Consider the following 15,445-nt stretch of genomic DNA (forward strand, 5'->3'; position numbering starts at 1 on the left):
CTTGTTGTAGATTCCGTAGTGTTTGGCTTGCTTGCTTTCTCTCTTTCATTAATATACACCACATTGTGAATCTTCACCATGTCTGTCTCTGGGTTGAGGATCTAGTATCCTTTGCATCCCAGTGCATATCCAACAAATATGCCTTCTTCTGTTCTGAGATCCATTTTGGACCTTTTCTCTTTTGGGATATAAGTGTAGGCCTTAGATCCACACACTCTTAGCTGCCTTACATTGGGCTTGCAGTTGTACTACAGTTCAAATGGTGTGCTGCTTGAACCCTTTGTAGGCCGTATTTTCTGCAGATAGGTAGCAGTGTTGACAGCTTCTTCCCAATATTTTTGAGGTGGCTCTGCTTTTTGGAGCATACTTCTGCACATTTCTGTGAGAGGGTGATTCTTTCTCTCTGCTATCCCATTGAGTTCAGGCATGTAGGCCATGGTTAGGTGATGTACTATTCCTTCAGCTGCTAGGAAGCTTGTCATCTCCTTCCCCACGTACTTGCCTCCATTGTCTGTGCGGATAGCCATTGGTTTTCTCTGGAATCTGTTCTGCACCATTGCTAGGTACAGCTTGAATTTTTCCAGTACTTGGCTCTTCTCTCTGAGCAAATAAGTCACAGTAAACCTTGAAAAATCATCAGTAAAGGTCAGAATGTACTTACTTCCACTGGGTGTTGCTGTTCCCATTGGTCCACAGACATCACTGTAAATCAGCTCTAGTGGTCTTGTGGTTTGCTTCTCACTCCGTTTGGTAAAAGAAGGTCTGGTGCCTTTGGCTTGAATACAGCAAACACATCTCTCTGTATTAGGACATTTTCTCATTTACAAATCATTAGTCAGGTTCTGCCTTTCAAGATGGTATATGCAATCCACATTTGCATGCCCAAGGTGTCTATGTAGAAGTTTAGAGCAGTTCTTATGATTGCATCCTTTAACTAGGTTCACCTCCTTTTCAGACCAATCAAGCATATACAGTCCATCTTTTAATGTACCTTGTGCAATCAATTCACTTTAATCACTAATAAAACATTTCTCTCCTCTGAACACAGTATTTATCCCCTTCTGAGCCATTGCTGGAACAGATAAAAAATTGGTTTTCAAATGAGGTACATAAAGGCAGTTAATCTGCACTTCTCTAACTTGGCCACTGGGTAGTGCACAGTACACAGTCACTTTATCTAAGGCTTCAGCCACCGTTGTCTGACCATCAGCAACAAAAAACTTTTCATGATCTGGATTCAATTAATCAAATAACTCTTTATCTTTGCAAAGATGATTAGTCGTGCCTGAATCAAGAGCCCATTGAAATACACTTTCATCTTTTGAGGCAACAATTAAACACCTCTTGTTTGATCTACCATCATTAGGTCAGCTATTTGCATTAGGTGAGCTCTTCGCTCTGTCTGCATTCCTGAGATGCTTTGTCTCTCTGCCTCGTGGCTCAGAGTAGCTGGCCCTTTGTGATTCAAACAGCCGGCAATTTCACTTAACATGCCCCCTTTTCCCGCAGAAGCTACAGGAGAAATCATTTCTTGAGCTAATTCTCAGGGCATGTTCATTAGATTGATCCTTATTAAATTGTTTATTGATTCATTCCTCTTCTAGCTTAGAAAGTACACAAGTCAGGCTCAGGTTTTCCTGCACTTCTATAGCATGTACAACATTTGAATAGCTTTCAGGCAGGCTAATTAGCAATAATATTGCTATGTCTTCATTCCCCAATTCTTTTCCTAGAGCTTGCAATTTTTGTGTCAATTCCATCAAATTATGAATATGCTCTCTTAAATCCTGACCAGACCGCATCTGTATTCTATAGTTACTTCATAAGGAGCACGTTTGTTTTGAGCGATCCTTTGCCATGCATTTTAGCAAGCTCTTGCCACATTTCTCTAGCTGTTTGCATATTAATGACTCTTAACAGCTCCTTGTCACTTAAAGCATTAATAAGAATACTTCTTACCTTATTGTTTGACTTGGTCCAGGATGCCTCTTTCTGAGCGTCCCCTGTTGGTTTGGGATTCTCCACCGCATCCCACACTTCCAGCTCCACAAGCCAAGCCGTGACCCTTTCAAACCAGATTTGATAATTTTCATCATTGAGTCTTTCGTTATAGAACCCCTGCTGTGCTCCCCAGGGGTTGGCCATCTTTCCTTTGTTGTCTGCCATGCTTCACTTTGCCTGCTGGCTATCTGAGCTGTCCAGCAGTTGATTTGTCTCTTTAATCTCAGCAACAAGCATGTGCTGGGCCCATAACCCTGCTAGCAGATTGCAAATAAACACAGAGAAGTCACACTGTGCTGATTAAAAAGGCTAAAAAGTTTATTTGGGAACTATATACTTGAGAGTAAAAAGGAGAGATCGAGATAGGTCCTCACTATCTGACTACATCTTAGAGGAGAGTGTGAGGCAGGAGAGAGAAGCAAGATATTGCCCTGTTTAGCCCAATAGGAGACAAGGCAAGGAAATGACCCCCAGAAAGCAAGAGAGATGCTCCTCTCACTGTTCTAACTAAATGATCCTTGCTGCTCCCTGTGTAGAAGGCTCTTCTTCCTTCCTCCTACCTTGTTGCTGCTGTACACCAGACATTGCAATTTCCAACAGTTCGTTGTGGGAATAATAACAACATACTTTGTAAACTGCTCTGTGTGGGCATTTTGTTGTCCTGAAGGGTAGTATATAAATCAAATGTTGTTGTTGTTGTTAAGATGATGATAGAGGTAGACAGATGAATCTCTCTGAGAAGAGAGTTCCAAAGTTTTGGCACCATGACCAAGAAGACCCTTTCTCAAGTTGCCATCCATCTAGCCTGAGATGGCAAGGGCATCTGAAGCAGGGCCTCCAAAGGTCTGGAGTGGATTGGTAGGTTTATATAGGAGAAGGTGGCCCTTAAGGATTCAAGGATTTTCAAAAGACTAGAATGTTAATCAACTACAACAAAATTATTGTTAATATGTCACTTCTGAGAAGAGAAGGAACCTTTTAAAATAAAAAAATTGGATTTCATTTCAGGCAAAAACAATTATTGGTTTGTTGAACATATTAATCAATTACTAATTACTCACAATGATATGAATTTTAAGCAGGATTTTAATAAGATCTGTTTTCTGAGAATGGGTTTCAGTATGAGTAACTTTATAATTAAAAAAATAATATTTTCAGATCTTTGTAAAGAAAATCACCTGAATTCAGTGACTTCTCTTCAAATGGGAAGTGGGAGGCAAGAGATGTGATATTTTCAGAAGGGCTTGTTGTCTCCTGTCCCATTAAGGGCGGTAGAATGGGCAGTGACTGATTTATTTTTCAGATCATATTTGATCATTGCACAAGTTCTCCTAAATCTTTGAAGGTAGTTTAAGGTATGTAGCTCTGTGGGTATGCAGCAGGCTTGGAATCCAGTGGCATCTTAGAAGCTCAGAGATTGAGCTTCAAGGTCAGATCCCAGCATGAACTAGAGTTCATTCACAAGTTCCAGACAATGGAACCCTTGGGGCTGAACAGAGACATAGGATTTTTATCTCACTACTAGGGATCCCAAGTCCCCTGGTGGGGGTGGGGGAGGTGGCCAGCACGGGGGAGAGGCAGGGGAATAGGCCTCTGGGATGTGCTCCCAGGGCGGTGCACCAATGTCACTTCTAGGAAGTAATATCTTCACTCTGCCCCAGGAGCATGCATGCGCTTTGTGAGCATGGAAGGAGCGACAAAAAGGTGAGTGCTGGTTCTCCCCTCCATCCAGGAGGGTAAGAGGACCTGGCAACCGTACTCACTACAGATGCTAATTTCTGCTCTAATCAAGCTGCATTCTACCTTTTCATCCTGACTCCCTGCTTTGCATCACCCAGGGCACCCCCTGACTGGGATATAAAGGCTCAGGGATCTCCATTCCTCCTCTATCTGAAGAAGGGAGCTTTGTCTCTTGAAAACTTATACCCTGAAAATCTTGTTGGTCTCTAAAGTGCCACTGGACTCAAATCCTGCTAAACTGCTGAAGATTTCTTACATGCTACAGACTGGCTGGTCCTATAAATTAAGTTCCCAATCCTTGCTTGGTCTCATAAAAATCAAAAACAACCTTGTCCTTGGTTGTTTAAATATTTTACCCCAGGGATCCTCAATCTTGTTGAGCCTGTGGGCAGATTTAGAATTTTAAGAATAGGGACTGAGAATGGCTCAGGGCCAATCACAAAATGGATGCCATGGAGCATTGGGGCCAGTCACAAAATATTGGGAATTTGCCAACCAATGATGTGGAGGAAAGCCAGGATTGTTGGGGGGTAAAGATGCTTTGGGTAAGAAGCAAAGGGGCACTAGGAAACCCCTTGGTAGGTGCCATGGTACCCACAGGTACTACATTGGGGATTACTGGCCTACTCTAATTTATTGATGTTTTTAAAAGATATTAAGATTTTAAAAGTGGTTTGACACCACTAGAATTTTATGAGATTTTTAAAAATAACTACAGCATAACTTTGAATGTGCCACAAAACTGCTTTGAATCTTTGCTCATCTCACTTAAATATTGGAATCGTGGATGCTGCATTCTCTTCATTTGCCCAGGCAGCTTCATGTATGCTACAAGATCCCCATGGAGATTTGCACCTTGGCCAGTGTGTTTAAAGAACTAATGTTTTTGTCTGCTTTAATTAATGAAGATGAATGCTCTTCTTCATGACATATTACCCAGTATCATCTGTATTGTAAATGTGCTACAGTTGATTTTTTTCAAGTTGGACATTGATTTTGTAAATAAAATGGGATAATCCAGATTGACTAATAACCCAGTCCTAAAACTATTTTGTTGGTGAATGGATGGCACATGGATGTCAGTTGCTGCCACTGTTGGTGCTCAGTTTGTTTCTAATGCAGGTGACAGCTAGGCATTGCCTCCTGGATCCAGCTGTCACTGTGCAGGAGGAAGCAATGGGTACAATTTACTTGGGGGACCAAATAACTTCCACCAGCTTCAGAAGATTACAAATCTTTTGGAGCAGAAGAAATAAGAATCAGGATGTGTTATAAATTACTTTTTAGTTCTTATCACAGTTGCAGACCCAGTCAAAAGTGACTTTTCTGAGTTAACCAAAATATCTATATTCCTCTTAAATTGAGCCTTTAATGTAATAAGTTTTGGCTATTTTGGCGAAATCTTGCAATGTGTCTTAAGAGGGACATGTGATGATAAATTACTCCTCACTTTCATCTTCTGTGCCCAAATAGAAATTGATCCATGTGAATAGCATAATGGTTTGGTTTTCACGCTGCTATACATATGTGCATAAGTTGCTGATGTGTTTCTTTTTTAACCCATGACTAAGGCTAATTATTGTAGCTGTTGAGCATCATCAAGAGCATTTTAATACAAAAATCTAAATCTAATTAACTTCCCCGCCATCCACTGTATGGTGTCAGTTTCTACAAGAGCTGACATCTCTACTGCCAATGAATGAGCCAGCAGATGTCACTGTAGTTCTGTTCATTTATCTTTCTTTCTGATGGAATTCCGGTTATTTCTTTCTGGTCTTGGATGATCGGCTTTGTTATTTAACCATTGTCTTTTCACAGCTTAATGCATCATAATATTTGTAATTCATGTCTTTTGTCACTGTGTTCCAAAACAGAGAGATGTCTTTTTTCCCCACAAACTATAATCCAAAGGAACACGACTACAGAGAAGAGGACAACAATCTACATGATAACACACTACACAGGGAAGTGATTGCAAGTGCAGACAAAGAACCTGGGAGTCTAGCAGAGAGGATTATTCTTAGACATCTTAGTATTATGACTGAAATCTGGATCCACATACAAACTTTCCAGAGGCCATAGCCTCTCTTCTGCTTTTGCTTACTAATGTATTATTTTCTGCTTTCCAAATATCTAAAATAAAATCCAGCAATTACAAGAGCAGAAAAAAAATGTTTCTTGTTCCATCTGGTCAGAAGGTTGCATTCTGGCATATCATGACAACAGGAACAAGTATGCATTTCTTAGGTAAGCAAAATCTCAGGTGGGCTGTGAAGAGGATGTTCTTAGGCTCTGAAGGGAATAGCAATTTCCTGCTGCTTATTAAGCCATGAAATAACATCAAAGTCCACAGGTGAGGAAGAGAGTATATGCTTAATCACTTATTAGTATGATATGACTGGCCAGGAACACTGTCCTAAGTAAGGGTCACTGGAAAGCAGAAAAATGTTGATCTTGGAACTAAAACAGAAGCCAACTTAAACATTTAAAAACTATTTGATAGCCTTTTCATTGCAGACAACTTTTAAAAATATAAATAATATTGTCAGGAATTATGTTAAAGCTTTATTGTCATGTTTGATGACATTTATCCTTGTCCATCTAAAATTATTTATTATCCCTACTATAATTGCTTTGTAGTAGCAGCAATATACAGTCATTTTAGTATGAGATTTTCAAGCACATTCCTCAGGGCTGATTCTTCTGTGCCATTATCATAGTTGTACACTAGAACGTTCTTAATATTGCACATTTGCATAGTTGGGTCCTACATGGCCATTTTGCAAGCTGCAAACTATCTATGACAGATTTCTTACACCAGCACCATACTTCCTTGAGAGTTTATACTAATGGTGTCACATGGGGCCTCCTTAGATCAGCTGAGAGGATGGATAATCCAAGCTGTTATGGGTCATGAAGGATCAACTTATTTGTTTAAAAAATCTAATAAACAAAAAAACAAATGAACAAACAAATAAATGAAATTAACAAGGAATGGTGCCTGGTGCTGCCTCCTGTCCCCACTGCCTCTACCTATTGCCTCTGCTCAGAGTAGGCAGCACTCCTTCTCCCATCTTTCTTCCAGATCCCACCAGGCATCTGTGGGATTCAGAGTTGTCCATGCCTCTGCCCATAGGAGCTCACTTGTCTGTCACACCCCTCTCCACCTTGTCTGGAGCTTGCAGAGCCTTGGAAATGGAGACAAGATGGGATTTGCAGCACCTGGTGGGTTCCCCCGTCTTGCCCCTGGGTTTCTCCTGCACAGCCTGGAGAGAAAGTCCAGCCACCTCCTCATTGGCTTGCTTCTAACTCCTTACAAGGCAGGCTGCACATGCCGAATTAGCTATAGGAGTGTGTGTGTGTGTGTGTGTGTGTGTGTTGCCAGCCTCCAGGTGGAAGCTGGGGATCTCCTGGAATTTCAACTGATCTCCAGGTGATCCCCTGGAAAAAATAGCTGTTTTGGAGGGTGAACTCTATGGCATTATACCTCACTGAGGTCCCTCTTCTCCTCAAATCCCACTGTCTTCAAGATCTACCTCCCAAATCTCCAGGAATTTCCCAACTTGGAGCTGGCAACCCTAGGATAGGCCGCACTAGCCCCCCTGCAATTTTGGTGTCATTTGGTTGAAAAACAGCCACTCCAGCCTCCCGAAAGTCCCCCATAGGGACTGTAACAGCAGACTTACATGGGATGGAATGGTGGGAGTATTGCAAAGGAAGCCTTCTTCACTTTGTAAGAGGAAACAAACAACACACCAACACTAGGAAGGACAACAAATGCAGCTTTTTCAATGAAAAGGTAATTTTTAAATCAATAGTCTCAGTAAGAGTAGGAAAGTGAAATGATTGCAGACAGGTTTTTTTTAATGCCAATGGCTGGCTGGTGCTCTCCTGCTAGGCTACCACTTGAGCACCAAGTAGGAGTCAGTAGAGAAAAGTGTGCCTGCGCAGAGAATCACCTACTTTGGGGGGGGGTCTGTAAAATCAAACCCCTTTGTTGAATTTGCTTGAAACTTTGGAGTTCTTTAGATGAGAGGGAGGATTACATTCTGTGCAAATTTGGTGACATTATCTTTATAAACAGACTATCATATACATTCCCCATTCAAAACAATGCCCCCAAATTCTGGAACCAAAAACATCACATGGATTTGAATGCTGAACCAGTAATGCTCTTGAAATAAACAATAAAAAAACCACCCACCCCAAGCCCAAATTCAAAACTGTAATGAATTTTTTCTCAGTGAACACCCCTAGGTGGCACCTTCAAAGCCTGGCAAGAGTTAGCTGTCTTATGAGACTTCAGGGGACCCTCAGGCTTCCTCCTTCCATTGCCCTGATCAAGCTAAAGCACTATCAGCTGTTGGCAGCAGCTGCATTGGGGCCTTAAAGGGCCCAAACTGTGTTGTTGCTGTTGCAACAAACCTCCTTGTTGCTACTGTCATGGCAGACTTTTCTGTTGTCCTCCCATTGAGTTTCTGAGTGACTATCCTGTGGCTCCTGGATAAATCCAGGGGCAGCACTGGCAATGGGGGTGAGCCTGCTCCTGGACACGTTTAAAAACAAATTCATTCATTGCCGTTATGGACAGGGAAGCTGTTGTCTCAGAACCTTCTAAAATCAAGCGAGGCACAGGACATGGATTGGCTCTGCATGAATTGGCCAGCCTATAGCATTTGGGACGTAGGAGGCATATAAGCAGCTTTCTGTACCCTCCCTGGGAGCTGCATGGGATTAACTGGTGAGTTCAGGCCTTAGCAGGGATTTTTTATGTTCCCCATGACTGGCTGTTTCAGGTTCCTGCCTTAGTTGGTTTGAGATAACTAAGACAGGTTGGTTAGGCCATTTGTTTAGGTAAGGAGTATTGGTAGGGACCCTGAGGCATCATGGGAAGCAACCAATCGTATGATGGGCTGAATTGGAAAAGAGCACACTGGGAGGTGAGCTGCGTCAAGCAAACTTTGTCATACAGCATGTTGGGGGAGGGTGATGAAGCTTTCAGCACAGTTCATGTGCAGGTAAGGATAAATCAAACTGGCAATTGTTTGGTGCTGCATTTGAAGTCAGGGTAATGTTGGCCAAATGAAAGTGGCCATGAAAGTCTGACAAGTGCATCCTGCACCCTTGCAACAGAAATAGATTATGATGTTGATCAGCCATATAATGAATCAGTTAAATCCATTTCTGGTTGTCTTGTCTCCTATGCCAGAGACAACATGACAAAACACACATGCCCACTAGGATTCATGAATAGAGATGGGCACGAACCGCATTATGAACTTCAAAACCCCATGAAATTGGCGATCGCGCAATCGTGATCTGGCAGTTCGTTATTGTCCACGGCCAACGAACCAGCGTTCAGAAGAAGCCTGGTTCGGTGCGTTTGGCCGCGGTTCGGGAAGCCAGACAGTCAGGCGCCATCAATCAATTCCCCTGGAAATGGAGCCGGGGGAATGCCTGAACTCTGTCTGAGCTCCTTTTGTTGCCCTGGAAACCCGAATGGAAGCCCAGCTTACCTTGATCGGCAGGTCTTCCTTCCAACCATGGGGCTGCAAGATTCGGTTTCGTTTTCCTGGCCATGTCGGACACTCCTCTCCGCAGGTCCGGGAGGAAACGTCCGAGCAGCCTGACCGGGTGGTTGACCCGTGAGGGTTAACCCCCAGGACTCCCAGTGAGGGAGACGGGGTCCGGAGCGCGGCGGGAAGAACCCCCTGAAAGCAATGCAGGGGGTAAATTGCCCGTTTGCTCCAACGGAGGCCGGCAGACTTGTGCAGCACCTCGCGTGCTGCCGGGCCATGGAGAACGGCAATAAACAGATTTAAGGTGAAAACCTGTAAGTAAGCGAATCCCTTCTGACTTCTAAGCGTATGCAAAGGATTGGTGGGAGTTGAAGCTAAGAAGGAGCGGATTTCTTCCCCTTCACGGAGTTTCGGAACTTAGTTGGTGCCCCCCCCCTAAGATGACGACGAGAAAGCAGAGCCTAGCAATAAGGAAATCGGTGATGGCAACGTTACAGGGGAAGGGGGAAACCTTGGAAGAGATGGTGAGGAGAGCAGTCTTTGATGCTGTGCAGCCCTTTGTAGCGAAACTAAATGAAATGGGGCAAAAGGTTGATTCAGTGGAAAGCGAAGTGAAAACCATTAAAGAAACAGCGACCGGAGCAGAGCAGTCTGCGCACGAGAACGCAGTACTCATGAAAGCAGCAAGTAAGGAAGTGAAGCTTTTGGAGAATCAAATAATAGGATTGCAAGTGGACCGTGCCCAAACGGTACTGCGTCTTCAGAATGTAAAAGAGGAGCAAAGTGAAAATTTGAAAGATCTGGTGTCTGGACTTTTGGTGCCATTCACAAAGGCAACTAAAGAAGAGTTAAAAAGCGATATTTTGGAAGTCCGGCGGACATCTTCAAAGTATGTAATGAAGCGTCAGCTGCCTCGCGAGATTATTATTGACTTTTCATCTAAGAAGACTCGGGACACCATTTTATATAATTCGTATAATACGGACTTGGATTATTTGGGCAACAAGGTTAAAATATTGAAGGATGTTCCATTTTTGGCTCGTAAAAGAAGATTCAAGTATAAAGGACTTGCGGCTTTCTTGAGGAAATGTGATGTAAAATATAAATGGTTGTTTCCAGAAGGCGTCTGATTTAGATATAAGGATCAAACTTACAAGATTACATCAGAAGCGCAGCTGACAGACTTTTTGCTCAACCATCAGGAGTTTCAGCAGGAAGAAAGTTCAAAATCTGAAGGGGAAAGTGGGGGGGGGGAGAGAGCGGGCGCAGCTGCTCCAGCTGCGCAGAGAGAACTGAGACCGAGACGTGGGGGGGGGGGAAGAAAGCCTGATCCTGAATATAGTTTGTATTGTATAAAATCTACCAATCTGATAGCATATTAGAAAGTTAACTTTTAAGAAAAATTACAGCATGAAGGGTATACAAGACATGTAGTGCAGCGTTTGTTGTTTATGTGTTGCCCCCCCTTTTCCCAGTCCCCCTTCCCTTTTTCCCCCCTCTCTTCCCTTTTATATTTTTGTAGTTTTTTGTAGTTTTTTATGTTAGATACTAAAAATAATAATAAAAAAAAATCAGAACCAACCATGGAGCTGCAAAGTGGTTACAAGTTGGGAGAAGACACCCGGGGGAGGGAGGGGGTGTTCTGTAGCCATGGGCACTCCAATCTCATCCCTTCAAACCCTGATAGGCAGCTCTGACAGCCAAACACAGACCTTCAGCATTGCTCTATGGGACCTCAGTTTATAAAAAGCACTGTGCTCCCAGTTCTGGTTTCACTTTCAGCGAGCAGTGGAGTAGAACAGAGGTCTTGCTTGCTACTTGCTAGCCTTTGGGGAGAGAGACAGAGAGAGTTTAATTGAGCTTGGATTTTGGGGATAGACATCTATCTCCTCTGGTTCCAGGGCTGCTGCCTGGCTCTAGGGCCAAGCTCAGTGGGCACCTCGGCTGAGGGCTCACAGTAGTATTAGTGCCTGATCTGTTCAGTCCTCTGGGAGTGGTGGGCTAGGGCTCTAGTCCCTCCCTCCCTCTGGTGCCAGGGCTGCTGCCAGGCCCTGGGGCCAAGCTCAGTGGGCACCTCGGCTGAGGGCTCACATTAGTGCCTGATCGGGCCAGGTCTGTGGGAGTGGTGGGCTAGGGCTCTAGTCCCTCCCTCCCTCTGGTGCCAGGGCTGCTGCCAGGCCCTGGGGCCAAGCTCAGTGGGCACCTCAGCTGAGGGCTCACATTAATTATTATTAATCAGTGCCTGATCTGTTCAGGTCTGTGGGAGTGGTAGGCTAGGGCTCTAGTACCTCCCTCCCTCTGGTGCCAGGGCTGCTGCCAGGCCCTGTTGCCAAGCTCAATGGGCACCTCGGCTGAAGGCTCACAGTGTCATCTCCTTTCCTCTCCTCAATTGTTTGCTGGCACTATGAGGCTTTGGGTGGGGGACAAGAGTGGTCGTGGGGGAAGTGCAGAGATTGTCCCAGTTGCAGCACGGGAAGCAGTGCTGTGCAGGGCTCTGGAGCAGCAGAGGCTCCCACTCCCCCAAAATCACCTGTTGCAGCTGTGGAGGTGGCGGAAGAGCTCTTGCCGGTGGCAGAAGAGGAACTCCTGAAAATTTTGGGGGAGGAGGAGGCTGAGGGATCCTTGGAGGAATGGTTGGGGTTCGAGGAAACATCCAGCCCATCCCCATCCCAAACTACAGGTGGTGCTGTCCCTGCTTGCAGTCCACCCATCACTCTGTCTTCCATTGCCAGCTCTGTGGCACAGCCAGCAGTAACCCTTCATCCTCCCTCCCCTTAAACTGTTAGTGGGCCACGGTTCAACTTCAATGTTTGGAGGCACTTTCGGGCCCTTCCTACTGACCCCCACTTGGTGCGGTGCTGTGTGTGTGATGGCCTGGTGCACAGAGGCAATGACCCGAAGCACTTGTCATCAACGGCCCTGACTCTGCACCTGAAGAGGCACCACCCAAGCCTGTGGTCTCCATCCTCGGCCAGTGAAACATCCGTCAGGGGGAGACCGAGGGCCACCAGCTCATCTGATCCAGGATTAGTGGGAGAGTCTCCGGAATGCACCCCGAGCAAGAAGCCCTGAGGATGCTGCTGGTGGGAGCGGAAGGGTCAGGCAGGCCGCCCTGGGGGAAGTTGTTCCATCAGGGTCGGGGGTGGTACCGCTGAAAAGGGTGAGGTCAAGGGCTCAGGAGGTGAGTGTTCATGTGGTGGCACAGACGATTGCCCTGCAAGGCTTCCCTCTATCGGTCGTGGAGGGTGTGGGCTTCCAACTGCTGCTCCAGCACTTTGCTCCATGGTTCTGCATGCCATCACTGTGCACCGTTGGGCGTCGAGTCATGCCTGCCCTCTACGAGTCAGTGCGAGACATGGTGCACAGAGAGCTGTTGGCTGCCCAAGGCAGAACAGTGCACTTCATGGCTGACCTGTGGAGCAGCTGCCATCACGAGTACCTTGCCATCACCGCCCACTGGTGGCAACCAGAGGACCTCAGCCACCCCAGGCCAAGATCTGGTAGCCGTAAAAAGGTGCCCAGCTTGACCCCAGGCTACAAGGCGGTTCTTCTTCAGGCCTGGGGGATGGACGAGGTCCACACCGGGAAAAACATCACTGCCATCGTAAAGGCGGCTCTGAGTGAGTGGACATCCGGGGTGGAAGGGTTTGTCCATGGCTTCATGGTGACGGATGCGGGTGCCAACATGTTGGCAGCCCTGAAAGAGGCATCCCTCCCGGGCCTGGTGTGCATGGTGTACAAGCTGCACCTCATGATGCGGAACATGCTCGGGCTGGGGAGCAAGCCGAGGGACAGCTGGGATGAGGAAACCTTGTGGACGTGCAATCTGCTGGACAGCTGCCGTCGCATCACTTCCCACTTCTCCCGCAGCATAAACTCTTCCCGCGAGCTGTTCCAGAGGCAGGGGGAGGGAGGGGATCCCGAGCACCAACTCTTCCAGGACATGCCCACGTGCTGGAACTCCACCTATGACATGATATGTCATCTGGTGGAGCAGAAGGGCCCGTTGCAAGACATCCTGTCCTTTTAGGATGTGCTGAGGAGGGGAGAGGAGTTGAGCCTCAGCTCCATGGACTGGAGAGTCCTTGCCCAGATGTCCCAGAACCTGAAACCGTTCAAGGATGCCACTGAGCTCTTGTGCTCCTACCTGGCCAGCCTGGGTCAAGTCCTCCCTCTGATCCACGGCTTCGATCAGTTTCTGGCCCAGGAGCTCCAGCACAAGCAAGAGCTGCTCCCCAGGGTCCAGGACTTTGTCCAGAGGATCCAGGCCTATGTTGCTGAATGCCTGCATCCTCTATGCTGCAAGGCGTCACACCAACTGGCCTCCCTCTGTGACCTCCGCATTGAGGGCAGCATTGCCACGCAGGCAGGTCAGATGCAGCACTGGAAAAAGGAGCTCCACACAGCGGTGCTCCGTTTCCAGAGACAGAAGGCAGGAGAGAAGGAACCGGGCAGGGGTGAGGGGCAGGCGGTGGAGGAGGAGGAGGGAGAGGGGGAGGACGTGGGAAGAGAGCCATGCCAGGGAAGAGCCACTCCAACTACACCATTTGATCTCTGGGCCTCATCGGTGGGCTGCGTGGTTGGCCGCTGCACAGCGGGCACATCCCTCTCAGTAGAGGACTCGGCAGGGGCCATGGTGCATGAGTACCTTGCTGAGCCCACCAAGCCCCCCCATGCCAACCCGTTGGAGTATTGGGCAAGGAAATCTGCCCGATGGCCGGACCTGCCCATCATGGCAACAAACATCCTGTCCTGCCCTCCCACCAGCATGCAGAGTGAGCAGGTGTTCTCCCACCTGGGAGACCTCCTCCGTCCCCACCGCGTACGTCTGCACCCGGACTTGGTGGGCATGTTGACCTTCATAAAGGTCAACCTCAACCTACTGGGGCACCCTCCCATGGACCTGGACCTACCTGGGCTCTGAGCCACCCTGGGGTTGTAGCCGGCACAGCTCGTCCACAGCGGGCTCAAGTCTCCCTCAGTTCTCGGGGCTGCTTCTATGGCTGGTGACCCTTTGCCCTCCTCTCCCAGATAAGTTCCCGTTCCCTCTTTCAACCTCTCCCTCTCCGGATGCTGCCCAAACGACCCCTCCCCACAACTTGTCCTGCCCATCCCATCCTTCCTGTGAAAGCAGGAAGGTGGGTGTTTTCTGATGCTCCGGTTTTTGGGCATGTAGGGAAGCTCCGTTGCACAGCACAGAGCCCACTGTCCTAGGCTCCTGCTGTCCACTCTAAGCATGGTGGGAATGGGCCCCTCGACTCTTCTCCTGTCCATGAAGGCAGGGAGGTGAGTGATGTTGGCAACAGACTCCACTGCAACACAGGAGGGGCGAACAAGCCTCTGCCACAGTAGCCTGCGCAATTCAAAACGGTGGCTGTTTGGGGACTCTTGGTCATCCTCTCCCTGTCAAGTTCCCAGTCCCTCTTCACACCTCTTCCTCTTTGGATCTGCTCAGATGCCTCCCAAGCTCTCCTGTCTTTCCCATCCTGTCCTTTCCACGAAGGCAGGAAGGTGTGGTGCTGCCAGCTGATGCTGCTTTTGGCCACTAGGAACAGCTCTGCTGCTGTTGCTGATGTTAGAGTGGCACCGCACAGTACCCCCACTTCCATGGCACCTGGTGTCCCCTCTGAGCAGGGGGGAATGTGCCCCTCCCACCCTTTCCGTGAGGGCAAGATGGTGGGTGCTGTCTGCTGCCGCCACTTTGGACCACGAGGGGCAGCTCAGATGCATTTTCTGAGCTGACAGGTTTGAGCTGCACAGTGCACACCTATCCATGTGCACTTGCTGTCCTCTCTGTGCATGGGGGGGATGGGTCCCACGACCAGTCATGTGTCCTTTCCGCGAAGGCAGGAAGGTCTGCTGCTGCTGCTTTTGGGCATGAGGGGCAGCTCAGGAGCTGTTGCTGGTGTTAGTGCGGCACTGCACGGTACCCCCCCTTCCCATGGGCACCTGCTGCCCCCGCTGAGCAGGAGGGAATGGGTCCCTCGCCCTCACACCCTTTCCGTGAAGGCCGGAAGGTGAGTGCTGTATGATGCTTCAGCTTCTGGCCATGAGGGACAGATCAACTGCTGTTGCACATATTGTATGTCAAGGTGGACCCTGCCAACAGCAGCGGCTGTCCCCTCTGGGCAGGGGTGAATCGGTAATGCCACCATGACCAGTCACGTCCTTTCTGCGAAGGCAGG

Source organism: Eublepharis macularius, chromosome 7 (assembly GCF_028583425.1).
Source record: "Eublepharis macularius isolate TG4126 chromosome 7, MPM_Emac_v1.0, whole genome shotgun sequence".
Classification (NCBI taxonomy): domain Eukaryota; kingdom Metazoa; phylum Chordata; class Lepidosauria; order Squamata; family Eublepharidae; genus Eublepharis; species Eublepharis macularius.